At 44.6% G+C, this 27573-nt stretch overlaps 1 protein-coding gene across 1 annotated transcript in view; it reads right to left on the reverse strand.

Annotated features, from left to right (window-relative positions):
• Nucleotides 1-20551, reverse strand: part of DENND2C (DENN domain containing 2C) — a 55626-nt gene extending 35075 nt beyond the window's left edge. The window contains exon 1 of the mRNA XM_082226946.1: nucleotides 20447-20551. The gene's annotated coding sequence lies outside the window, so the exon portion shown is untranslated. The remainder of the gene's footprint in view (nucleotides 1-20446) is intronic.
• Between the last annotated feature and the right edge of the window lie 7022 nt (nucleotides 20552-27573).

A 27573-nucleotide genomic window follows, 5' to 3' on the forward strand; every position in this document is an offset into this window, starting at 1 on the left:
GTTTCTCAATGGCTCATCCAGCTTGAAGACGAGTGTAAGTGCACCAAGGAGAGCATCAGATTCAGGCCTTCTCACTGAAGGCTGCAGATGAGAAACTTGTGGCAAGTTTTGCTGGTTCAGAACAGGTTTCTTCCTGGAGACAAAGTAATCCAGATTAATCTGATACAGTGGTGCCTCGCAAGACAAAATTAATTCGTTCCGCAAGTTTTTTCTTCTTGCGAGTTTTTCGTCTTGCGAAGCACGGTTTCCCATAGGAATGCATTGAAAATCAATCAATGCGTTCCTATGGAGACCATCCGGGGACAGATGGGAAGCGCTGCACGCCTTCCCCTCTGTCCCCGGACCTGTTTAAAGCAAGGTGCAGCGGGGAGAATCACTTCTCCCCGTTGCCGCCCCTTGGTTCAAAAGGGGTCCGGGGAGAGAGGGGAAGGCGCGCGCGCCTTCCCCTCTGTCCCCGGAGATTGCGGGGCTGGCAACGGGGAGAAGTGATCTTCTCCCCGCCACCCCTTGCTTCAAAAGAGGTCCGGGGACAGCAGGGAAGACGCGCTACGCTTCCCCGCTATCCCCGGAGCTTGCAGGGCAAGCTTCGTTTTGCGAAGCAAGCCCATAGGGAAATGCGTCTTGCGAAGCGGCTAAGAAAACGAAAAACTCCTTCGTCTAGCGAGTTTTTCGTCTTCCGAGGCGTTCGTCTTGCGGGGCACCACTGTACATACCAAGAAATGCTGTTGCCCGAGGGGGGGGAGAGAGAGAGAGAGAGAGAGAGAGAGAGAGAGAGAGAGAGACTACAATGTTCAGGTTCTGTTCAGACAGACAGAACCTAGTGCTTCCTGTTCAGCTTTGATTCCACAACATTGAGCTTTTTGATTTACAATGTTTTGTGGCATAGGTTTTTCTGAAGTTGTGCTCTTAAATACTTAGGCTTCCTGAAATACCATGGAGAAATTACAACAGCCAGTCATCTAGGTTATGACTGTATTTTCCCTTAATTAAGAAAATTAAAGCCCTATCTGGCATGATTCTATGTGATCCATGCAGGAGGCATGTTTGCAACCCACAACACCGTGTCTGTCCATGGACGGGTCACGATTCAGCAGCACTTCTGCGCATGCGCAAAACGTGATTTAGCGCTTCTGTGCATGAGCGAGCACCGAAACCCGGAAGTAACCCATTCCGGTACTTCCAGGTTTGGCGCAATATGCAACCCGAAAATGCGCAACCTGAAGCGTCTGTAACCCAAGGTGTGTGTGTGTGTGTGTGTGTGTGTGTGTGTATTGTTTTAGCTATTTCTGTATATGCAGTTGTTCTGTTAATGTTTTTATTGAAGTGTAAATTGCTTCAGAATGCCTCATTGGAAGCAATTCATAAATGAAGTAAATAAAATAATAACAAAAAATAACAAACATTTAAAATCAACATATGGAAAATTATTGATGTTGGAAAACTGGGCAGCTGGTTTTGTCCCTGTCCCCCATGGCTGGCAACTGATGTTCTCCTAAAGCAGGGTGGTCCAACACATGGCCCAAGAGCCACATGCGGCCCTTGAGGCCTTTTTGGGTGGCCCTCAGCAACACTTGATGCCTCCTCCAAACCTTCACACTTCCTTCCGATAGCCAGGTAAGTGAGGTGCTGGCTTTCGGGGAGGAGCTGTGAGGTCTCTGACAGGGTCAGAGTCCTCCCTTCTCCTTCCCAAAGCCTCCTCAGTGCTTTCTCAGCTTTGGGAAGGAGGTGAGAGGGCTCTAGGACACTGCCAAAGAATCCTTCCCAAAGTCCAGGGCCTCACTTACCTAGCATGGCAGTGTGAGGGCAGGGGGAGGCGTGAATTTTTGGCCTCAACCCCCTGCCCCATGTGACAAGGCAGTGTGTGGCCTGTGGGTTCAATGTCAAAACACTTTTGCAGCTCACTTGGTATGAAAAGTTAGGCCTTCCTGTCCTAAAGGCAGGGAAAAAATGATGCCAAATGAGGGCTGGTTTTGTCACCTTTGCTGCAGTAGTTGGGTGTTCCTTGCAGCAGCAGTAGAGCCAATCAGTTCATCTAATTAATCACTTATGAAGCATTTATTTGGCTAAAAAGGGACCCCCCAGCTTAAACCATCTACAAATGTTTAAATACTAATATATCCATCACAAATGTTACATCTTAAATGAGGCACCCCCCTTATCCCTCACATGAGAGAGAATGCCTCTCCCAAGTCACTACTATGTGTACATCTATGCACTACTTTAAAAGGGGGGATATAGCCAACAAAGTTATTCCATTAGCATAATGACTTCTCCTTTGTGCAGGCAAATCTCCTCTCCTCACCTCCCCGCCTCTAGAACAGATACCTCACCCTTTGGAGCAAACTGGGGTGGGGATACAAAATACCATTGAACAGGTGGAAATTCTTAAGCTAATGGTACAACTTCATTGGATATAGCCCAATGGAAGTTATGCTTCTAATTTCAAACATACTATTTTTAACCATATGCAAATTTAATCTATAAATGGGGATGGGGAATGGGGAACCAGTGGCCCTTCAACTCCAAGGCCCATCAATCCGATTCAGCATGGCCAATAGTGACAGATGAAAGGAGCTGTAACCCAACACTATCTGGTTCTCCATCCTTGGTCTATAGATCAATCAACGAATTAACTCATATAATTAAATCAACTGAAATTTCTTTAATTGGAATGCAGTCCTGCGGAGTCTTCATGAGGAAGGGAAGACAAGTCTCTCTCAAATTAATGACATATCATGTGCAGGAGAGTTTAAATGTCCATAGTCTTCAATTCTGAGTTATATCATACTCAAAATGTATCAGGTTCAGCACAACAAATTCATTCTCAAATGCTTCAACAAACAAGCTTCCCAACACTTTTTGAGGTTCGCCTCACATTGCTGGTTTTTGAGCAGCAGTAATGAGTAATGGGTGATGCCTGCCATCAACAATGATGACACAAATCTGGAGATGAATCAGCAATGCATTAAAACAACAACAACCAACCCACCTGCAGCTGTGCGGGGTCTCAAAAACAGAGTGCCCTTCCTGACATCTTTGCCCGAAAGAAGGCAGCTGAGAAGTGGTCTTGCCACATGACAGGCAGTTCTAATATCTTTCCAGCGCTGAAAGCCAGAACACACTTCAAATGTTTTCCATGAGAAAATTCCCAAAAGGATTCAATTTCCTGAAGCCATGAGTTCCAAAATGAGACTGCTGCCAGCATCATTGGCTATCGCTGCTTTCCTCATTGTTGAGGTCAAGCCCACCCAATGAAGGCACTTCTGCGTCTGCATGACCCTCCCTTGCAGCAATCCTGCTATCACAGCAGAATGGCAGAACAAAGCATTAACACACGTACACACCGTCTCATATTACCAGGCTGCAATTGCAAAAGCCAGCAGAATGTGCACAAATTGATTCCTTGTGACCACGTTAGCTTTCCAAGTCACTTTTTGAGATTCCCTTTTCAGATTTGGTTGTGGTGCTTAACTGTTTGAGAGAAGGAAAGATTGCCTGCCTCTGAGAAATGTGTCTAACTGTAGAAGAACGAACAAAAGCAGCTAAATGTTCCCAAATTCCTCCACCCTACCCTGCTGTGCAGTGACTAAAGCCTATCCAACACAACCTGTTCTCATCCACTGTGCTTCCCACCATCACTAATATGGCATCCAAAGCTCCACTTTGAGGAATCCTATTCCAGGGGACTAATCATATCAATTGGAATAGGCTTGCAACAAAACCTTGTATTTTTTTCCTGAGCACAGGTAGGCCATGTACTGAAAGCGAAACATTTATACATAAAACAAATCAGATTGAGTAAACATGAACCCCTTCTCAGACATGCTGCTCTCTGCCATTTTTGCCTCCAGCTGAACACATGACACTATACTATGGGTAGGGAATTTGTGGCCTGCCAGATGTTGCTGGACTCATCAGCCCCAGCCAGCATCGCCAATGCTCAAGGATGATGGGAGCTGTAATCCAGCAGCACAGGTTCCCTACCTCTGCAGTGAACTATTTCGACTTGTGAACTGCCTTGAGATCTACAGGTACAGGGCAGTATACAAATGTAATTAACAACAACAACATATTTAGCAGTCTTCTAATTCCCAACACTTGCACTAAGATGACAGAACAGAAAGGGGAAGAGGGGAAGGAGGAGAGGAATGGGGGTTAGAGGTAATAACACAGCTCAAATCAATTTTTCTTTAGTTGTGCTTAGTTATATCCACAAAGGAGCTGGATTGCCACTCCTCCAACATGGAAGTTCAGAGGCAAGGTGTGAAACACAACCAACCCATCCTTCAAAGCCAGGCCATTAGCCCCAGGGGATGCTGTCTGCAGGATCACTCAGCAAAGTGGCAGAGGAAAGAGAAGCATTAAGATCAAAGCTCAGCTTCATTTGAGACCAGTGGTCAGGAAACGCATATTCACAAGAGACTTATCCCAGCAGAGAAACAATTGCCCTGTTACTCCCTTTATCTCCCTGCTTGCAGGATGTTGCTCCTACATGTGAACAATCTGCAGCTGTCATTAAGCAGGAATGGATAGGGACAACTGGCAATAATTTGTACAATAGTGGTAGGCCCTATTCAACCACAGCAACTAAGAAAACGGCTGGAGATGCTTATTTATATACTGCTCAGTTTATGTTGAGGTTAATCTATACAACCATGCATGTAGATTGCTTAGGATTGGCACACACAAAATCCCACCAAATGAGTATGATCCCAGGGACAAAAGAGTTTGCTTGTGTGCAGGAGAAAAGTATCATGTGAGTTGAACCCGTGATTCCATTTATTTGAGGGCAACCAGAGTGGAAACTGAACTTTTAATCTTCCCCTTTCATTTCTTATCACCACCAACCTCAAGCTAGTCTCTTTGTGTTTCATCACTGCTCAGAGAAGACCACAGGACGAAAGGGAGAAACGTGGTAAGAGGAAGAAACATTTGGCAAACCCTCACTATAATCAACTCCCGCCTGGAAACCTATGTCCCCACTGTGGAAGAACTGGCCTCTACAATCACTTACGGACTCACTGTTAAAACCATGTTTATGGAAGACTATCTTACTCGGCTATGAGTGATCGTCAAAGAAGAAGGTTTTTTCTAGCTGAGGAGAAAGGAACATGTGATCTTCCAGACAGTGCTGGGCTACAGTTCCCATCACTCCTTGACTATGTTTGCAGCAACTGATGGAAGCTGGGGTCCAGCAAAATCCAGAGGGCCACAGATTCCCCACACATTCTCTAGCTAATGAGGCATTTACCAGCAATTCTCTCAGTGCCAGAGTACTTACCTCCATATTATGAGAGATCAACAGAATTCTGGGAATCTTCCTGCTCTGCATGCAATGAACTATTAGAATGCAAGTTCCAGAACTCCTTCCTCCTCAGGAAGCCATTGGCTCCTTCATTGCCTGGGACACAGCCAAACTCTGGCCTTGTTTGTGTTGCTCCCTAGTCTTGATCAAGGAGTTCCTTCCTTGTTTCTGCTTTCCTGCATCTTTATTCCACCAGCTCCTGGCTGGCACTATTCTTCTGGACACGCCGGTCTAGGAATCTGCCCCAGAAATCAACTGTCTCCTATCCCACCAATCCTACTAGGGCTTGTAACTTGGGCAACCTATGTGACCGGCTGCCTACAGCAGTGTTTACACCAAGGCAGGTGTTGGTGAGTGGGCTGTGTATGAGCATGATACAAATGTGGAATCTGTTTTGTGCAATACCAGAAGCAGGACTGACCCTAACATTGAGATGAGGGAAGTTGTTGCCTCAGAAAGCAGGTGCTGGGACACAAGGAATGGTGAAGATGATAGGCAGCACTGGGTGTGCCACTTAGCCCACTCTGTGCCCCCTAAGGTAAAGAGCCCTGTTCTCAGACACAGTGGATGATGCTATCCAATTTACACTGCTGAAGTAAAATTCAACTGCAAGTCCAGTTAGATTCTGTATGTATCTTGTCCTATACTTGAGGTGGCAAAATATCTTGGGCTGGCCCTGACCATAAATCCACATTTAGATAACTGTGTCCAGTTGGGTGCACCCACACCATCTCTGCGCTAAGCTACTTGTATTGCCATGAGAGGCTGGGGAAGCTTAAAGCAGCAGCTGCTGCTTCGTATCCTGGGATACCTGCACACCGGCCCATAGCCTGATATAAGAGATTCTGTCTCAGTGAGAATAAAACAAATGAAATCAGCCTGCCAGCTGCAAGGCCAATGTTCTCTGGCCAAACCACAGGCATGCTGAGCAGCCTACACAAGCCACACAGACGCAGTTGTGCACAGTGGCCTTCTGTGAAGACATTGTCTCCCATGGGAGTAAGAGGTCAGCTAAGCTTTTATCTGACTGCACAGCACTCATCCCAACCAGCAGTTTAAGATCCTGGTGCTTTCTTCCTGGCTGTAAACACTGCCCTTGCCCACTGCAAAATGCAACAGAGTATTTCATATACGCAAGGATTGGTCAGGTTCTTTCGCTAATCAAAGATCTCTCAACCCTGCTTGAGTGAAATACAGTGAGAAAAATTGCTGAGTCACCATTCAGAATTATAGCTCCAGGATTAGCTTTTTCATCAGAGATGGGGAACCCACAGCCTTCCAGATGTTGCTAGACTACAAGTTCCATGATCCCTGAACATTAGCAGTGCTGGAGGGAGCAATGGGAGTAAGAGTTCAACAACAGCTGGACACCTACAGATTTTTCACCCTGCCCCTGTTCTACACAAAGCAGAATGCATTTCCTCTATTTATTATTCTTATAACCCACTCTTCCTTTAGAAAACTCTGAGCAGTTTATACAAGGCTCTCAGTGCACTCACTGATCCATACCCACTTAACTTCAACAATGAATGGTTTATGTCAGGAGTGACTAATTCATAATTCAGGAACCTAATCTGAACCCCTCCCCACAAGCACATTTTTCTGATCCTCTCAAGACCCCACTGAGTTTGGCAGTGGCAGCAATAAGGTGGAAAAAAATAGAGGAGACACAGCACTGGGATGGGTGAAACCCAGCATCCTGACACAGATGCAAATCACTCCTCCCTCGTCATTAAGACTGATCATTTGAACAGTGGAGATGGAGTAATAATATTGCTCCTGCTCATCTGCCCCAAGCTATGTGTAAGTGAAAGTGGCCCCACCCATCATTGGCATGCGGCCCCCGGAAGGGCAGCCCTTGGTCCAAAAATGTTGGCTGCCCTTGCTTTACCTGAAGTTGTTAATGATCGCCCATCCAGGCACTGAGACGTGGTTCACAACTTTAGCAATTGTATAGCAATGAATGTGCCCACAACATTAAGGTCCAGTAATTTCCCTTCAATGTAGCATGGATCTTGTAATGCTTTACGTTGACCTTGCATAAGTACGGCATCAGAAGAACCCTCAGCACTTTAAAAGCCAACATTGACTTCCTACCATTGCTAATATCGGAGTCATCCCAACTTGCCTTTTCAAGGAACAAAGGTCCCAGTTTCTTTTGGTGATCATCGAATCCAACCAAAAAGAAAAAAGAAAAAGGCCTTAGCTAAGCTGGTATCAATCCAAGACACCGTCTCAGTGGAACATTTGTTGCCCCATGTGGCTACGGAAAGAGTGAAATCAAATACCAAAGATGACTGGTTATGGATGAATCAAGGAAGAGAAATGCAGGCTCTGAAGCACGTAATTCACCTCTGCCAGCCCAGGCAAGGACAAGAGCCGAACAGCACTTCCTATGATGCGTCTTCAAGTTGCAAGTAGCAAGAATTGCTAAATACTGTAAACAAGAGGCTTGCATCACAGCCATAGTGAAATGACAGTACTGATCACTCATGCCTGATGAAAGTGCACCAACGTAGCCAGGGATGCACCAATTACTACATGAGTGCCGACTTGAGACAGCTCTTCCATCCCATCAATCAGTGGGATGTGGGCTGAGGCAGTCACAGGAACAGAGTTATCTGGGTAAAGGCCAAGTTCTTTTGCAGCAGGTTCCTCTCAGAAATGCAAGGAGGTAATGTTATAGAACTGCATGGAACTGCCTTGTCAAATTTCAACCAAGGTTCATCGTTTGGAAAATGCAGGGTGGTATTCAACTAAGATTTACTAAAATTAATGGACCTAACTTAGTCTGGTTCATTAATTTCAGTGGGTCCATGCTGAATAAAATTTAGTTGATACCACTCCCAGACTTCAAAACCTCACAAATGTGTCAGTTCCCCACTTGAAGCCTGATTAAACAGATCCATACATAAATACACACACAATGTATCCGTGTTCAAAGTGGAGAAGACTGTCCACCCAAAATAAATATTCGATAGGCTTGGGAACTAAGACCTGTGAAACAAAGACTCATATGGATTCACACTATTTATATAGGAACCCAACATTTTTCCAGAACAAGGAATTAGGTGAATTAGCCAAGATAAGAGAGAAGAGGAAGCAGTCAAACGTATTCTCCAGCACTACATACCAAAGTCCAGCCACACTACTATTGTCTTAAAACTTTCTCACACAATCCTTCTTGAAAAAAGTCCAATCTTTTGGGGAAGCAGGTTTATTGTGCAAGAGCTCCCAATCAACTTTAATTGCACGACCTAAATTTGCCAGTATGCAATTCAATCCCACCCAAAACAGTAACAGTCTGGAAGCTCCTATAGATAGGTACAATACTTTCGGCCAAAAGAAACATACAGTAGGGGTTAAACTAGATGAAATGTTGGAGATCTGATCACAAATCTCCTATGTCTTTACATATCTTTTAAAGATAGCCAGAGTGGGGGTGAGGATCTGGACACTGCAGGAGGAGGTTAGCCTTTTCACCCACATTACATTTTCTAAATGTAAACCAAGCCCCAACCAAGGCTACCATCTGTCCTGTTATGGAGAACACACTGGCATTCATTAACTGTCACTAACAGAAAAAATGACAGCGGTGGGACAGGGGAAGTATAGAGTGTATAACAACTGCAGATTCTCAGTGAAAGAGTGCAACACTTTCTTTCTCCATCAACCATCTATTTCCAATGATCTGGGGTGGGATGCACTGCATGCAGTAACATATTGTCTTCCTCCCCTCCCAATTCTTTCAGGAATATTTCTCCTACTGGGCTATGTTGAGTTGTTTCCTCTTCTAGGACAACATAAAGGATGGTGGGCAATGCAAAACATCATTGTTAACTTATAAACATCTCTAGGAGCTGCCCTTCCTGAAGGACCCCAACCTGAATGCTCTGGGCAGTGGAATACCAGGAAACCCAGGAGTCCTAATTTTGCAATGGCTTCCTTCCATTACTGGGGATCAGATGACCCCAGTCACCAAGACCAAAGTTAGAACTTTAGAGCCAACAAAGATATTGCATGTGGATATATATTACACCCCAATATTATTTTTGATTTTAAAAAAAACAGCTTGGTGAAGAATGATCAGGAAAGGAAAACCAACTTTGGCAGGGGGCAGCAACACAAGGATGCTTAATCCTTTCCCTGCCAGCTCATTTTCCCACCACTAGCACTTTTACCCACACACAGCTCTAAACACAAGTTAGACCCTCACCTTCTTCAAGAGACTAATAATTTTCTTGGTGCAACTTGTTTAAGGGAATTCAAAATGTCACTTAGGAATAGCGCCTGGTTAACATGCAGTACTTTCTCTTTTCCTCATTCACACAAAATACATAAGAGTTGAAAAGACTTGATAAATACAGAAGAGGCGAAAATAATCTTGACACTGTACCAGGGTAATTCACTCACAGGAGCAGTGGCGGGGGGGGGGGGAGAGGCATTGTACTATAAAAGGGAAGCTGTACCTAAACTTTAATTACGCTTTCACCTCTTGGTGCATGGGGAACAAGCTAAGCATGTTAAGGGTTAATTAATCTATACTAACTAATAGTCTCAAAGAAAACAGGAGCCATTTCAATAGCACTCCAGGCCTTCACCATAAGCCAAACCAACAAAAGGCATCAGGAGAGCTCAATGACGCCTCATCCTCGTGGGTGATCCACCAGAGGGAATAAAAGTTTAACTTTATCTAAAAATATCGTTCACTGTTTGTAAATAGACAGCCCATAAGAAACACCCTGTTTCACTCATCCCCAGCAAAGGTGTGGGCACAGGAAGAGTGACTCATCTGGGGCACTAAGTAGGGAGAGAACTGGTTTCGGCTCTAATCCCAACATTCCTCCCCCAGAATTCATCACCCATCAATTCCCCCTCCCCGTTCAGTCACACACCTGACACTCTCTGCCCTTAGACCCACAGCCAGAGACCGCAGTAGATTCAACAGCCACAGAACCTCCCCCATCACATCATGACAGCAGAAAATGCCACAGAACTTCCCATGCAGGAAAGAGAAAGCAAATCTACAGCTTGACTTTTTCCTGCTGAACTTGTCCTGTGGAAATCAGTGAAGCGTGAGCACTTAACTGTGCTCTTCAGTTTTCACTGATTTCAAAAGGCAGATTTTAAAGTTTCTGGGCAGCATCCAACATTTTTACCGCAAGGCCCCAGTTCTCTCCCTCTGGGCTCTTGCTTCCTCCACATTGTCCATCAGCTCACTGCTCTTTGGAAAGTATTCCAAAATTCCACAATGCGCTGTCTGTTGAATCCTTGTTAACTAAATGCAGGCTCCTCACAGGTGTCAGCAACTTTTAGCAGGGTTTGATGCAACTCCCTGGCAAGGCTCCTAATGCAGGCCTGCAGCAGGGCTTCTCCTAGGTCAAGGAAAAGAAGGGAGGCTGACTTGGGACCCTGGATTGTTCTTAAGGAGGCAGGAGATGGTTAAATCACTGTGCCTAGATACATTAAATACAGGACACTATGCAGTATGTGACTGGGTTTAAGCTGTAACAGTTTGCTTTATACTTATTTACACTTACACAGAAAAATGGCAAATGGAGGGGAAAAGAGAATGAATGAAAAGCAGGATTTTTAAAAAAAAATAGAGAAAAGTGGCTGGAACAAGAGAATATAGGAACCATCCCACTGTCTGGAAATGTTACTCCCAGGTTCACAACGAAAAGCTATTTTTAAATGTTGACAGCCAACGAAGGGAACGTTGCCCAGAGAGATCCAATGAGAAATTTAAACTTTTCATGTAATTGGAATTGGGTACAGGGGACCCACCCCACCAAAACCCAAATAGAGGAAAGAAAGAAAGAAAGAAAGAAAGAAAGAAAGAAAGAAAGAAAGAAAGAAAGAAAGGAAGGCAAGGAGGAAAGATAGGTCAATGAGAACTGAGCATGCTCAGTGGGCGTGGAATGCTGGGCAGGGGAAGGAGAGACCACCAGACCAAGGGGGTGGAACTCTCTCCATTTCCTGCAACACCCATTAAGGACTAAGACAAACCCTCCCTCCAACAGTCACTGTGGGTTTTCCTGCTTTGTGCTTCTCCCTGCCTTTGCTCCTCTACTGACACAGGTTATAGCTCCAGTGTGGCTATTCACATCTCCCTGAAGGTTTTAGTCAAACAATTATTATTATTATTATTAAAGCACCTGTATTTAAATATTTATTTGATGCCTTAATAAAAACCTATTTTATTTTTTGATGGAAGCATGTTCTGGGTAACAGAGAGGAGTGCCCTTGTACCACAGATTACAAGTCACAGGAAGTAACAGGTCCATTTTATTCTGCACTAGTCAGACTCCATCTGGAACACTGTGTCTAGTCTTGGGTGCTGCACTTTAAGAATAGTATAAACAAATGGGAACAGGACCAGAGGACAGCAATAAAGGTGGCCAGTGGTATGGAAAAGAAATCCTATGAAGGGACTGGATACCTTTAGCCTGGAGGAGAGAAGACATGAGGGGAGGGAGACTCATAATAGTACTCTTCAAACACTTGGAGAACTGACACACAAAACAGGGCAAAGACTTGTACTCTGCAGCCCAGAGAACAGGATTTGTTCCAATCACCTTAAGTTACAAGCAGATTTTGGTTTGACATCAGAAGAAACTTATTGAAAGTTACAGGATCTTGACAGTTACCTAGAGGGATGGTGAACTGTTCTTTACTGGAGGTCTTCAAGCCAAAGATGAACATCTGTTAAGGATGCTCCATCTCTGGATTTCCTGTGTTAAGCTTAGAGGGACTACAAGACCTCTTTCAACTCTGTGGTTCTATATGTGTTTTTGAATGACCTGTTTATTGAGTATTCACCCTGTTTACAAGGAGAACAGACAACCTTGGCTGTGTAATGAGCATTCATTCTGACTTATTTCTGGGGAGGAAAAATGACATTGTGTCAAAGGAAGAGTTATCTCACACTTTCCAGTGGACTTTACTGTTACTTTCCTTATCACAAACACTCTGATCTTTTGGGGGAAGTAGGCTTGTTGTACAAGAGTTCCAAGTTAGCTTTAATCCAAATTTACAGTACTGGTATGTGGTTGAATCCCACCTAACATAATGACAGTTTAGAAGCATCGTACAAGGGCCAGCTAATTAGTAAACTGCACAGCATGATAAGGAAATGGAAGGGAAGTGATTGATTGTCACAAGAGCCACCTAATCAGTGCTCTGCCATACAGCTGGTTTCTCTAGAAATAAATAGGAAGAACTTATTGCTCCTAAGTCTGATTCAATTTGAAAGTTTGCACGTGTCCTAAAAGTGGAAAATGTGAGTCCACAACTGGGTCACCTTTCAATGAAATTGCAAATAGGGTGGATGGCTCTCTCTGCTGTCACTGACAAAACATTCTGTAACTACCACCACCAAAGAGTCTATCCTAGCGGCTTTTTGCTGCACATATATTTTGAGATCCAGGAAAGTGATACCTGTTGAGCTCCTTCTGGTTGGCAAGAAACTTGTCAGATTAAAGGGGGGGGGACAAGTTGACAACCATAGATGATACAATGCTAAAAACAATTGGCCTCCATGTAACCAGAGAATAATTTTCAGTGTCCCAAAAGCAAGAGCACTTTATTATGCAATGTTTTCTGTTTCCTACTAGTAACCACTAGTCCCTGCCTCTTTGTACTGAGAAACTGCTTTCTCTTTCTCTCTGGATTTCAGCAGATGCTGCTTACAAGGTCACAGTACTTCAAAAATGAGGAATGCTGCTTTTTTCAAAGCTCCCTCCTACACAATTATCTAAGTTTATCTGAGCCCTTTCTTCTGTGGCACCTGGCTATCCCAGTCTGTGCAGTAATTTCTGTGCTTATCCGAGGACAGCTTCTGTTCCCTAGTAGAGGAAGTCTTGGTGAAGACTCTTGCAAAAGAGTTCTTAGTCTTAAGCAGAAAACTGTGAAAAACCAAGAGCTTGGATTGCAGACCTTAATAATGAGGGGTGGGTCCTCCATGTCTGGCTTTCCTCTCACTCCAGAGGGAGCGGAACACAAGCATATACAGCTCTCCCATCTACAAAGTAGGTCACTGGCTCAGAGGCAGGAACAGCAAGCCTGACCTTTGCCTAGCTAGGCTTGGGGCTGGAGGGGCACCTGCTTGCAGAGGGAAAGAAACCGGTGCGTCCTCAGCCTTGGCTTGCACATGGAATTCCAGCACTTCCTCAGCTTGAGGACAAAGCTCTAGTTCTCTTTGTTGAAAGGCCATGTGTCTCACAGGTAACCAAGGAGCCCCAACTGTGAGGCAGTTTCACAAGAGTGACAAGCGGTGAAAAGAATCGAGCCAAGCCATGGGTACTGGAGAAAGGCCAAAGCTCAATGGTAGAGTATCTGTTTTGCATGCAGAAGATCCCCTATTCGATCCCAAGCATTTCCACATAAAGCAGAGAGAGACTCAGTGCTTGAAACCCTGGAGAATTATGGCCAGTCATTGTAGACTCAGATGGTCAAGTGGTCTGACTAAGGCGGTTTCCTATGTTCCCATGAACCTAAGTTATTCAGGCACTACCCAAAGAAAAGAAAAAAGTGCTTAATTCCCACTTCGATCCCATAGCAGGCAGGAAGTAGCACAATAAGGACTAAACTTTTATTGGTTTTATTGTGGTTATTTGTATGGTTTTAAATAGATTTTATATATGTATATAGTTTTACTTCTAACAATGTTTAATTGTTTTTTCTATGTTTTTAACAGTTCTCATTTTTATATGTAAGCCTCCTTGAGTCCCACCAGGGAGAAAGGTGGGGTATAAATATAACAACAACAACCAGAATAATAATGATCTAAATGATAACAACTATTATTACTTCTACTTTCACCTGCCCTTCACCAAAAAGATACAGGGCAGGTCACAGTAATGCAAAATACAATTTTAAAAAAACAAAACAGTTTTAAACAGATATGTGATACCAGTCAAATTATTTGCCTTTTGGGTGTATGGTTTTTCCTGCAGAAACAGCCAGTATGCGGGACCTAATTCTGAGCAGGACTTGGGAGTGGGCTCTTCACCCTCTGCCACACCCTGGAGTCACAGATCACATCTGGAGCCCCACAAGCGCAATTTGCACAGAGAAAAACATCCCCTTAGAGAGAAAGCTAAAACCCTGCCCCACCCACAGCCCACTGCAGGGTCCCCATCAGAATACCACACTAGACATTTCTACAAGAAAAATCCTGCACTCAGTGTAAAACCAAGTGATTAATGCCATGTGTAGTTTGGCCCCAAGACAGAAATGTCAATTCTAGGATACAGAAAAAAGCTAATTGAGGAACCAGTTTAAAAATGTGTTCCAGAGAAGGAAAATTCTACTAAATGTTTCTTTCCCTGCTCCCCAGAAGTGTAAAGTTTGACTATTTAAAATAAAATAGAAAACAAAATGCAAACAGAAAATATGTTATTTCTAACAGCAGCAAAGGATCTAACTAACAGAGGTACCATTTCTCAGTTCACTCTGCTATGAGCCTCTTGGAAGAGGGAAAACCCTACCACACAGAGAGAAAGCTGGCTCTCTGCTGCTCCAAGCTGTGATATGAACAGGAATATAAAGCAATCCAGCTAGCTAGCTAACACCCTTTCCCTCCTGTCAGTAGGCCAGGGCAGATTCAGGCTAATACTTTGGCAAAGAGCCTAGAGATTTACAGTTGACACAAAACAGCAGAAAGGAAGCACTTCATTGAGACAACACAACCTCTTGGAATCTATATCGATACAAGCTTGCAGGGCTGGGCTCTCCCAGGGGAACACACAACACAATAGGGTCTTATGGTACTGTGGAAGCATGTTACACAAGTCATCCTGCACAGCTTCTTCTGAGCATCATCCTTGCCCTCACATTCTAGGGTTACTGGCTCCTCCCAAGACAAGCTGCAAGGAACTTTCCAGAAAAGATCAAACTGATTTAAATCACATTTCCTATTCTATAATCCATGTACTCTCCCTCCATACAAATATGCACACTGTTTGGTTGCTACTATATCAATTAAAACATCTCAATGTGCAAATAAACACACACTTTATACGAAGAACAAAATCCAAAACCTTTCATCCCACAGCCATCACTACAAAACTATTCCTGCTAGGAGAGACAGGAGCTACAGTTAGATGAGTAGATTTTTGTTTAGCTCTTTGTACACATATGCAAGGACACAAAGCTAGATCATGCACTTGAAGACTACCTGTCTGCAGTGTTCTGCACACTTATATGGGAGTAAGACCCGCTTATTTCTGAATTGTAGTTACAGGATCAAGAGATAAAAAGTGCACAGCATTTTCATTAGAAAGTGTTGGTAGTTAATGGGCAGAACACTGTCCATGCAACAGAACTTCATCTGGAGGGCCTCAGTTTCCCCGGCCCTGGTTTATGGAGTCTAAGGAGATCTTTCTGCTTTTCCCTCTAAGGAAATTATGCTAATTATACTTATAATTCCCTCTAAGGAAATTATGGCAAATGTGAACTCATACTGAAGTGACTGTTTCTCGCAGTTCAGCACAAGACGACAGCTGCACTGCACCAGCAAGGAAGGTCACAGAGCAAAAGTGATTTTGTCAGACTTTGGTCATCAATCCCCCTAAACAGATGTGGTGGAGTGCTTAACTCTGCAGGCAAGAAGATGGACGTGGGGGCAAAAGATGGGAGAAGGGAAATAGTATCCTAAAACTGGTATTCAAGAGGTGGGGTGAGGCGGTTGCCTAGGACGGTGGATCTGCCTGCACACCCACACAAATGCCTGCCTGCCGCACACCTCATTTTAGTCCCTTGCTCACCGCAGACAGTGGGTGTATGTGTGCAGCAGTGTGCATGCATCGGCATGCAGCATTTTCAGTTTTGTTTAGGGCTGTCAAATGTCCTGGGCCAGCCCTGTGGCCAGATCCAACAACCTTATCATCCTAATCTTGCAAATGTGGTGAAGATAGAAGAATGTGTATAGAAGCCCAGGACATTTTGCTGCTGAAGGTGAACGACAAGATAACGCACATACAAACCCCAGTTCCATGTACAGCAGCTACCTGGGCTGATCTTCCAACAATCTTAACACTCAACACTTTGCAAACACAAAAATTAGAGACAGCCACTGCTTGCAGGTCTCCTTTCACAAGCACGCATAAAAAGTCACTGATTCTGAATGCTGATTTCTCATATCACACTGGAATATCAAACCTTTTAAAAAACAAGATATCAGAGTCAAATGCTATCATAACACCATCATGAGTCACTTAAAGCCATCACAGCATCTAATTCCCAGTAAAACACATCTGTATGTCTAAGCAGGGGTTAATCTTGCCAATCCATGATGTGGCAGATCAGAGCAATCTGTCTCTGGACTGCCAAATCCTTAGGGAATTCGAAATGTAACAGTTTTGTGAGTCTGATACCTCAAGCTAATGATGGAAGAAGAACCTCCACGATCCATAAAAATGGCGTGTTCTTTAAACCAGTCATCCCAGCACAGGTGCTGCAAACCTCAACTACAGCCACTCAACTGGAAAATTGCTCGTGAATGGAAGGTGAGATCAAGTGGCTGTGCATATACATTTTGCAGAATAAGCAGCCTTGCCATTTTAAGTGTTCTCCGCAGATGAACAAACCAGTTTTCCAATGAAAGAGATAAAGCAGCAATGCAGGCATCACCCACAACAGAAACACAATATTGCTAAAGCTACAAATTGTGATTATGAAGGATGTTTCACAGGCTATTTCAAAAGGGCACACAAAGCCAGCCAGACTTGACCCAGGAAAACTAGCTTTGAATCTTCACTGTACTATGAACTCATAGACCCTCTCTTCAGTCTCAGTTCCCAAATGCAAAAGTACCAATAATTCTGCTCTACCTCTCAGCAAGGAGATAATTGTTAAAAATGATAAACTACTTTTCTAATTATATTTTGATCCATTGTACATTTACAGAAGTAAGTCCCAGTAATCAAATGGGACTTTATTCATTAAATTCAAATGATTCAATACCACCCCTCCATCATACCAAAATTCTAGACAGTATTTGCAGCATAAAAAACACAATTAAACAACAGATAAAATTTAAAAGAGGCTACAACTTGCACAATTAAGTCAATAAAATCTATTAAAACATCTGAGTATTTATTTATTTTTAATTAGGGAGTGCTTTTCATTTAAACACTAGCCTGGTAGCCAGAGGTGAGGTAAGAAGGAACTGGATGCAGGAATATGTATGGAATTGCTTGCAGATGGGTGAGCAGGCTTGTGGAGGAGGCACAAAGTGCTCTGTCTCTCCCTCCTGTGTACCTAGCACAAAAGTGTGGTGGGTTACTGCAGGAGGGACAGCACTATCTTCATCCCCTTTGCCAGTCTGCAGCACGGTGGCAATTTTTTAAAAAAAGGTTTTGCAGACTAGCAACTTTTGTGGGTTTATTTACAAGTCTGGCTGCCAAAATGATAGCAGTGTTGGTGCCAGGTGATCCTCTTTGAAGAGTGCATTCCATAACTACGTTGTCACTGCCAAGAAAGCCCTCTCCATTATACATAGTATTTGCACCTCTGATGGAAAAGGAACATGGAAAAAGTAATCAGCAGATCTTAAAGAATGGGAAGTTGAAATTGGAATAAATGCTGGCTTATTCCCAAGTAAATGCGTACAGGTCTGCAATTTAGATAGCAAATAACCTTACCTGCTTCTGACATTGGTAATCTTCAAGAAGATCTACCACCACATCACCTCAAACCTTGTAATGGGTCACAAATATATATAGAGAGAAAATCTGACTTTCCAATCCAATCCAGTGCCAACAAAACAGGGAGTTTCCTCCATCTCCCCCATATTTCTTTTAACTGACAGGTGTACATATGAAAAGAAAAGAAAAATTCTGCATTTTTTGAAAGGACAGAAAACTTTCACATCTTTTCCTGTAAAAAGCTCCCAAAGCCAGGAAAAACCTCAGTACTTCCTCTGTTATTTGAAAGCTCCACACAGCTAAACAATATATCTTTGAAAGTTGCAGTTGCTTGCATTTGTCTACTCTTCACATTCATAACTGCAACCTAGTATCCAGGCTCAGGCTGCAGAATCTGACAACTCAATAAAAGTCCTGTCCCTTTTGACCCCTCAACCAGGCTGTTGCGGCATTATTCAAAACTCCTGATCCAACATTTTCCCTTTGTTTCTCTATTAGGAAAAGAACCATTGTCATTCTCTCCTAAATATAATAAAAGGTCACAGGACACCATTACTCCATTTCCTGGTTTTGCTGTGAAACTGCTTCAAAACAGTGCGGGAAGGGGGGGGGGGAATCCACTGTTTAGACACTTTGACTCTCCTCCAACCCAAACCTTTTGAGTTTGCACAGATGTTAGAGCAAAGAGTGTTGGCTTCACCTTCACTCAGAAAGCTGTCACCTGCCTCCATTTAATCCAGAGTGATAAATCTTCCTCGGAGGACACCGGCATTTGTATTTCAAAAAGGATTCTGGAGAATCTGAAAATCCCCACTTTAAACATTTGTTCAGTAGACCATATGGCAATTTTGAACCACAAGAATAATAGCGCACATATGGCACCCTAAAATGCTATAGTACTGGGGTTCAATATCAGGGTTGACTTGGGATACATTTTCCATTTTGGCAACCCCAGTAAGAAGAATTAGCAAAATATTCCTTTGACAACAACACTGTGGTGGTCAGTGACTTCTTATTAATTTGGGGCTAGATGCACAAGCAAAATTCCAAGTTCCCAAATATACTGGAAGGACAGAAGGCATTCCTGGCGAAATCAGTCAACTTTTTCCACCACCAACCTGCACCGACAGCAGAGCTCACTACTATCTTTGGGAGAGGTGCGCATGGGTGTAAGACCAGCATGGTACACATGTGAACTGTCAGGGCTCAAACACCACAAGCACATACAAATTCCCAAATTAGCAAGGCATATGTCTGCCCTGATTATTTAGGATAGTCAAAAGACTCATAGCAAAACATTTTCCTTTATAACACCCTATTTGGCTGCCTGAACTGGTAATACTTCAAAACTGAGCAATTTTACAATTAAGCTAATATAATAACTTATGAAGAAGGATCAGTCCAGCATCCTGTTTCTCACAGTGCCCGAAAAGATACCTATGTGAAGCTCACACAACACTAGGGCAGTAGCCTTTTCTGGCCATTATTCTCCAGCAAGTTATATTCAAAGTCACAGGGTTTCCAGTCCTGGAGATATTAAACAGCCATAATGACAAGTGGCCATTGCTACTCTTATCTTCCATTTATTTGTCGAATCCCCTCAGAAAGCATCCGGGCTGGTAACCTTCACCACATCTTGTGACAGTAAATTCCATCGTTTATGCGCTGTGCAAATTAGAACTTCCTTTCGGTACTATCATTAACAAGTACTGTTATTATGTATAAAACACCAGTTACGCACCCTACTGCACAGATCATTTAAGAGCAGCAAGGCAAACCAGCTTACAAAGGCATCCCAAGTATCTGCCAAGCAGCCACCAGCATTTTATCTGGCATGTTTACGAACCCTGAAAATCGCTATCACTCTCTTTCTCTCTCTGAAATCCGGGCTTGCAGGGAAGGCACTCTGCACACGCTCAGGCGCCCTCCATTTATTCCTTCCCATGGCTCCTTAACACTCACGAGAGATTCCGGTTGTGAGGAAGGGTTCAGCTTAAGCCCTGCCAAACAAACCAGACCCACACAGAGAAGAACAAGCCTATTCTGTTTCCTGAGTGTCTAGTCCTCACGGCCTCTCCCCACGGGGGGGGGGGGAGATCCCTTGGGACCGGGAGGGGTGCCAGCCCCAATCTTTCCTCAGGCAGGTCCAGTGGCGTAGCGTGGGTTGTCAGCACCCGGGGCAAGGCAAGTAATTTGCGCCCCCTAACCCGTGGATTTGCGCCCCCCTAACCCTAACCCCCAGATGTTGCGCCCGGTGCGGCCGGGCCCCCCCCTGCACCCCCCACGCTACGCCACTGGGCAGGTCAGGTCCTCTCATCCTCCCGAGGCCTCGGTGTCCCAGAGGGGAGGCAGGGAGGCAGGCAGCAGCCCCCAAAGCGGCTCTCCAAGGGGGCAATAACCCGGAGGGCGCCTCGCCAACCAGCTCCGAGCCGAGGCAGGCGATACCTCCAAGGGGCCCCCAGGCAGACAGCCCCCCACGTCACCCACTCACCAGCTCCCATGGCGGCAGCGGAGGCACCCGCGCTACCCACCGGCCAACTGCACTCCGGGCTCCTCGGCTCGCTCGCAACTTTGCAAGCAGCGACCAGACGCGCTCTCCGGAGCGGGCACATTTGGCCAAGCCCCCATTGGCTAGCGCCTGCGTCGCTCCGGCCACAAGCCCCGCCCTCGCCTCGCCTTATATGGACTCCCGCTTACTCTGCTTCTCTCTCCCCCCTCCCACCCCGCGGTACACGTGGGCGCCGCTGGCCCTGCGGAGCTGGAGACTCAGATCATTCTGGCGCCCTGCGCTCCTTGTTGCCGCGCCGCGCCAACCCTCGTCTACCCCGGGGATGGTGAATAAGGATGAGTCTCAGGGAACAGAAAGGCGAGCAGCGGGATGTCTGAGCCCGATCGTCACGCGCGCTCGGGCTTCCTTCACACAGTCCACACGTGCACAATGCAGTTTCTCTGCATCATGGAATGGGAGTACTGGTGCTACAAGAGTCTTCAGAAAAACACTCGAAGGCTCAAGGTTATGATGAACCTTTTTCATCCATGAGGTGGCAAATAAAGCATTTTTTTAAACCCTCAGGCTATATTCCAGTCTTGTTTTAAAAAACAACAACTGGGCTTTTCAACCACTGTCATGATAACTCATGGGGGGGGGGGGAAGAACCCTACAGATAATTATGATGAATGAATGAATCGATTCATTACGTTCACAGACCAGAAATATGGACATAAAAAGCAACGGAGAACATGCAAATCTATATAGGTTAAAGTTAAGCACAATAAATATTACGGATATAAAACAATTAAAATATGTACATTATGATGGCTCCCTAGAACATCTCGCTCGGGATGCACTCAAGCAATGTCTGCACTTCCAGGAAGAAACTTTTCGTTTGTTGCCATAGCTGAAATTATCTGAGCAACGCTTCCACTGACACCACCTGGAATCTTGTTCCACACACCCACGAGCAAAACGCCCTGCAGACTCACCCACTGCAGACTCATCCTCAGGTGCTGTAGTGGCACCATGCCCACCGACAGGCACCAGCCAGTTAGGCTCACGTGACCCACCCTGGGATGTGTAGCTGTGAGATAGGTAGGCTCTGCTAGGCTTAGCAAATACCTTTCCATGCTCCCTCTTGTTCCCACGGGAGAATCCATCAGGCAGGATAGAGGGCTCAAGCAAGGCAGAGAGAGAGGCCCATTTCACCCAGTGCTCAAGTCAGCAAATGGGAAAACCAATTAGAAGCAAATGGCAGCAAGCCGTTGTAATAACACACGGTTATTGTTTAAAGTAGTGGTTCCTAATAGGGACACACTTATCTTGTTAACTGCACCATGAAAGCTTTCCACAGATCATCCAGCTGACAACCAGCGACTACTTGCTGGCAGGGGAAAAACTTAGGGAAAGAATTGCTGGATGGCAAGTGAACTGAGATTGGGCACAAACCTCTGACACAGTTTCTTAAGGCTCTTGGGACTGGAAGGGAGAGGGGGGGAAAGAGTGCAAACAGCTCACATGCTTATTTTTAAAAATGTAAGGGGTTCCTTCCCCTTGCTCTCTACTTTTTAACTGAAAATACAGTGGTACCCCGGGTTACACACGCTTCAGGTTACATACGCTTCAGGTTACAGACTCCGCTAACCCAGAAATAGTGCTTCAGGTTAAGAACTTTGCTTCAGGATGAGAACAGAAATTGTGCTCCGGAGGCACGGCGGCAGCAGGAGGCCCCATTAGCTAAAGTGGTACTTCAGGTTAAGAAGAGTTTCAGGTTAAGAATGGACCTCCAGAACGAATTAAGTACTTAACCTGAGGTACCACTGTAACTTCCAATTTCTTTCAACAGCTATCAAGCTTTGAGGACCCTTCCACTGCTTGTAGGTAGGGTTTTCAGTGAATCTTGCCTTATGAATTTGGGATTCATGACTCATCTTGGAAGTCCAACACAGGAATTAGCTTAGCAAATTGCCACTATGATTAGCACAACAGCTCACCGTCTGATGATATAGTTTAGTGCTAGGGATGGGCAATACTTTCTTTTCAACACTGTGATATATCAGCAGCTAAATACCAGTTTTCTTGTTTTTTGTGGGAAGATATGTGGCTACATTTGGGGGTGGAAGGAAACAGATGTACGGCAGAATCCTAATAAATTAAAAAGTTGGTTGTTCCTATTGGGTAAACAGCAAGAATAAAAACCTCACTCCAAATATGTACAGTACTGTATTTAACTAATTAATCTCTTTAAGCCAGGGATGAAACTTGGGCACAGGAGGACTAAATAAACAAATACCATTATTATTATTATTATTATTATTATTATTATTATTATTATTATTACTTCTACTACTACTACTACTATTACCAACACTACAAAATTCCAGCTGTTTTCTACTCAGTCTTCACCAATACTTTATCAAGCCCTGGCTGAGCCTTCACCTATGTCTTCAAGGTGCAAGATCCCTTAGTTAGCAGAATCATATGCTGCAAAGTTTTGCATCTCAGATTACAAGTTAGGAATAGCATGTTTGAATACTATTGAAATCCCCAGAGTGGCTGGGGAAACCCAGCCAAATGGGCGGGGTATAATTAATAAATTATTGTTATTATTATATATATTCTATTATATAGAAAGCCTTCTGCATACAGAACACTTGCAAGTTAGGGACACAATTGCTTTTCTTTTATTCAGTTGTAGTGGAGCAATGGAGACAAGTTTCTCCTGCTGTCTAGGGATAGGCAATTTGTGGTAATATCACAAATTTTATGGTCTGTTTTTTAGAGTATACTAAAATCCTTTGCTTATTAGGGGCTACGTCACATTTTCTTCAAAAAATTGCTTTGCTCAGGTAACTTACCATAGAGTTATCTAAATTTTCAAAAGTAGGGAGTCCGTGGCTTGGCTTTTGAAAAATAGGGTGTCCTCGGTAATTAGCTAATTGGGAACCATTGGTTTAGAGCAATGGTGTGAGATGTCACAGTGTAATGCAAAACACATGACTAGCTAGCAGGGTTCTCTGGAGCCATGGGCTAGTCTCAAACATTGTTTTGCAAAAGCATGACTCACAAAGGCTGGCCTGTTGAGGCCACTCCAGCACCAGGAGAGGTCTATTACCCTTCCTGACCTGACTAAATTTGAGGAAGAAAAGTGGGTTACACTTTAGAAATTATTTGGGGGTGTTGCTTATTTGTGTGGCATGAGTTTTCTTAGGCAACAGCCCATGTCGTAAGACTCCTCTTTTATCAGACAAATTAGGTTTTCACCTACGGGGGAGGGGGACCAACCCAAAATAAACTATGAGATACTCTGTGGTTTCGGACTCCTTGCTTCTACAGCTTAAGTGCAGATGTTCTGCCAGCATAGTGATTTCTAGAGCAGTTTTGGTTTCTTTTCATTAAGCTGGGAGGTGGCCTGCTAATTTGTCACTATCCAAACAGTGAAGTGTGAAATGGTTGTGTGACTGAGACTTGAAGTGGTTGTGGTGGTGGTGGTGATTTGTTTGATTTCTTACCTGCCCTTCACCATAAGGACCCAGGGTGAGTCACCACCATTTCAAAATACAACACTAAAATCAATTAAAACAAATTACAGTCGACTTGACTAGTGCCAGCACTGCAACCTCCTACTTTTGGTGCCACTCTGCGTCCCAGGGTTCCAACTCCCAATAGGACGTAAAGCAGTGCTGTTTGTACAAAAATGAAGGGGGAGTCAAGTCCTTAGTACTGTATGTCATATTGCATATCTGGGGAGCTGCATTTGGTGGGTCCCGAGTTGTGGATCTCTGCTGTCTTCAGGAACTTGTAGGGCCACCAGGGGACGATTTTGAAGCCTCTGCCTTTGATCTCCTTAGTAGCAGAATTGTTTGGGCTTTGGTTTGGGAGGCCCAAACAGGATTTTATTTAATTATACAGGGCGGCTTATTATGACCATGCTTCAAAAACAAAAGCTAAACGTTGCTGGCCAGAAGGTAGGACACTTATCTTTTCAAGCTTCCAAACTTCTGAGGTCTTCCTGTTTTGCCACTCATTAGCACTAATCACCCACAGTATGTGGAATAGTCTTGAATTTTGGCCCCTCTTTTTAAAAGATGTATTTTTATTAAAGACTTCCTGGTTTACAAAAGTATGTGCAATGTCTCTTTTTTTCAAGTTACATTTTCTACAGATCAGTTTCATTTGTTGAGACATTGGTGTTAATTTTGGCCCCTTTTGAGCCCTCAGTACCATCCAACCTTCTGAGCAAAGAAGTGAATTCAAGTCTTCTGTGTGAGTTACTGCAGCAGCAGCAGCCAGCAGGTGGCAATGTGAAATATCAGCCTGTAAGGTAGCTGACAGCTGCAACAGCAACAAAATCTTTCATGGATTAGATCAGTGGCATGATGAATGTATGTGTGTGCAGACACAAATGTATCCACACCCAGGTATAGAGAAAATTCGAAACTGCAAAGCAACATAACCATGAAATGAAAGAGGCAGAATCTGTGCTAACTCTATGTGTACTCCAAGGATTTCACTGCCATTTGGCCTCACATCCTGTTTGTGTTTTCTGAATTTTCCCCTCCCCATTTTATCCGCACAATAATCCTGTGCGGTAGGTTAGGCTGAAAGGCAGTGACTGGCTCAAGGTCACTCAGGGAGCTACGTTGCTGAGCAGGGATTTGAACCCTGGTCTCCCAGATTCCAGACAGACACCTGAATCATACCACCACACTGGTCCTCACTTATTTCCCATGTCAATTCAGAAACCTAAGATGACTATAAATTATATAACTGATGTTTCAAGTTGCCCTCCCATTTTCCTTCAACTTTTATATTATGAGAGCAACTTTCTATTATGAGAACTCTGAATATAGACAAAGGAATCTGGAGCAACAGGTACTTTGTGTGGTGATGACAGTTCAGAGAGACGAGAGCAGCTGTCAGAAATGATTTTACAATCTGATCACAGCTGAAACATACCATGGGCTTTTCTGCACATTCACAATTAGTTTTACCAGTTCAAAAAAAGCACTTTGTTACACATTTCCACTCAAGGTTACAGACTGCTTGGTACCTGGGAAAATGTAATACAGTGGTACCTCAGGTTAAGTACTTAATTCGTTCCGGAGGTCTGTTCTTAACCTGAAACTGTTCTTAACCTGAAGCACCACTTTAGCTAATGGGGCCTCCTGCTGCCGCCGTGCCGCTAGAGCACGATTTCTGTTCTCATCCCGAAGCAAAGTTCTTAACCTGAGGAAATATTTCTGGGTTAGCGGAGTCTGTAACCTGAAGCGTATGTAACCCAAGGTACCACTGTACAGTACTTCATATGTTCCCTACTAATACTGAGCTCAGGTGGTTGAGTGCCAAGAGGACAGCAGCCAAAATGGAGGCCCTGTGAAACAGCATGCTCGGGTGTGCAGAAGTACAAAACAGAAATATGTTATTATTATTTGCATTTATCTCTCACCTTTTCCTCTATGAAGCTCAAGGTAGGGTACATGGTTCTTCCCATCCTCATTCAAGCCTCACAAGAACCCTATGAGGTAGATTAGGCTCAGAGGCAGTGACTGGCCCAAGGTCACTCAGCAAGCTTCATGCCTGAGTTGGGATTTGGACCCTGCTCTCCCAGATCCTAGTCGGACACTCTAACCACTATGCCATGCTATTTTTGTACTGTTGTCATTTTCTCTTCTGTTTAGTTTCAGTTCAGTGAATTTGTCCTGTTCTATGCAACGCTGCTTGCACAGCGCGGGTGGCGCTGTGGGCTAAAGCCTCAACGCCTAGGGCTTGCCGATCGAAAGGTCGGCGGTTCGAATCCCCGCGGCGGGGTGCGCTCCCGCTGTCCGGTCCCAGCGCCTGCCCACCTAGCAGTTCGAAAGCACCCCCGGGTGCAAGTAGATAAATAGGTACCGCTTACCAGCAGGAAGGTAAACGGCGTTCCGTGTGCGGCTCTGGCTCGCCAGAGCAGCGATGTCACGCTGGCCACGTGACCCGGAAGTGTCCCCGGACAGCGCTGGCCCCCGGCCAATAAATGTGAGATGGGCGCACAAACCCCACAGTCTGTCAAGACTGGCCCGTTCGGGCAGGGGTACCTTTACCTTTACCTTTACCTATGCAACGCTGCTTAGTTTAAGCTGTTGAATTAGGTTACAGATTATTTGTATTGTTTTACACGACATTATATGGATTGCTTTTCTGTACTTATCAATATAATTGTTTCTAATATCTTGAATTGTTATGCTGTACATTTGATGTTGTGAGGCACTCTGAGCGCAGTCTTATGGGGAAGTGGCATACAAATAAATAAACAGATGAGGATAATGAAAAGTGCAAAACACTAAAAAACAACAACAAGAAGATAGCTTGGTGAGGACAGAGGCTGCTCAGAGGCTGGGGCGGCCCACCCTATTTCGGCACATGAGGTGAAACAGGAATTGTTCTTCCTCCCACTGTGTCCCCACCCTGATATCTGCTACCACCATGCCATGGCTCCCATCAAACCTGGCGGGAGTCGGGGCACTCCTCAAGCCTTGGCCCTCAGCTTCTCCCCATAGCAGTGGAAGCAGTGTGGCAGGCAGAACACCACCTCTTACATTTCCACTGCCTGAGGCAGATGCTTCACCCTGCCTTGTGGGTGGGCTGCCTCTGTCCAGAAGCCACATAATATTGAGTGTCAGCCGGGAGGGGAAAGGGAAAATCTGGTGGGGTAGAGTGAAACTGACCTGCTTAAGCCTCTGCTACAAGAGTAGAAAAAATGCAGTGTGCCTCTCCATGGCGGAGCTGAGCTACAAATCACACACCAGATAACTAATCTGATGAGCAGGGAGGAAAAGATTTGCATCCTCATCAGGGTGCTGGGCCAGGCTAAGAACTGTAAACCTCTCTTCCCAGCCCAGTAACGCAACAGGGATGCAAATCTCTACTCAATCACCTATCTGCTGAGAACCGATAACCCCCATCCACCCAGCTGATCATCCTGAAATCATTTAATAAGCATTCTGCCCCAGGAAGGGAGACAGAGGTTGGTGGAACATGTAAGCGTATCTGCTGTACTATACAAAGTACGGGGTGCTCTTTAGTCCAGTTGGAGTATGAGACAGTCTGTGCTATTGCATGGGTCAACACCAGTGGATTTTTACTTC

The sequence above is a fragment of the Podarcis vaucheri genome, assembly GCF_965113315.1.
Source record: "Podarcis vaucheri genome assembly, chromosome: 6".
NCBI lineage: Eukaryota > Metazoa > Chordata > Lepidosauria > Squamata > Lacertidae > Podarcis > Podarcis vaucheri.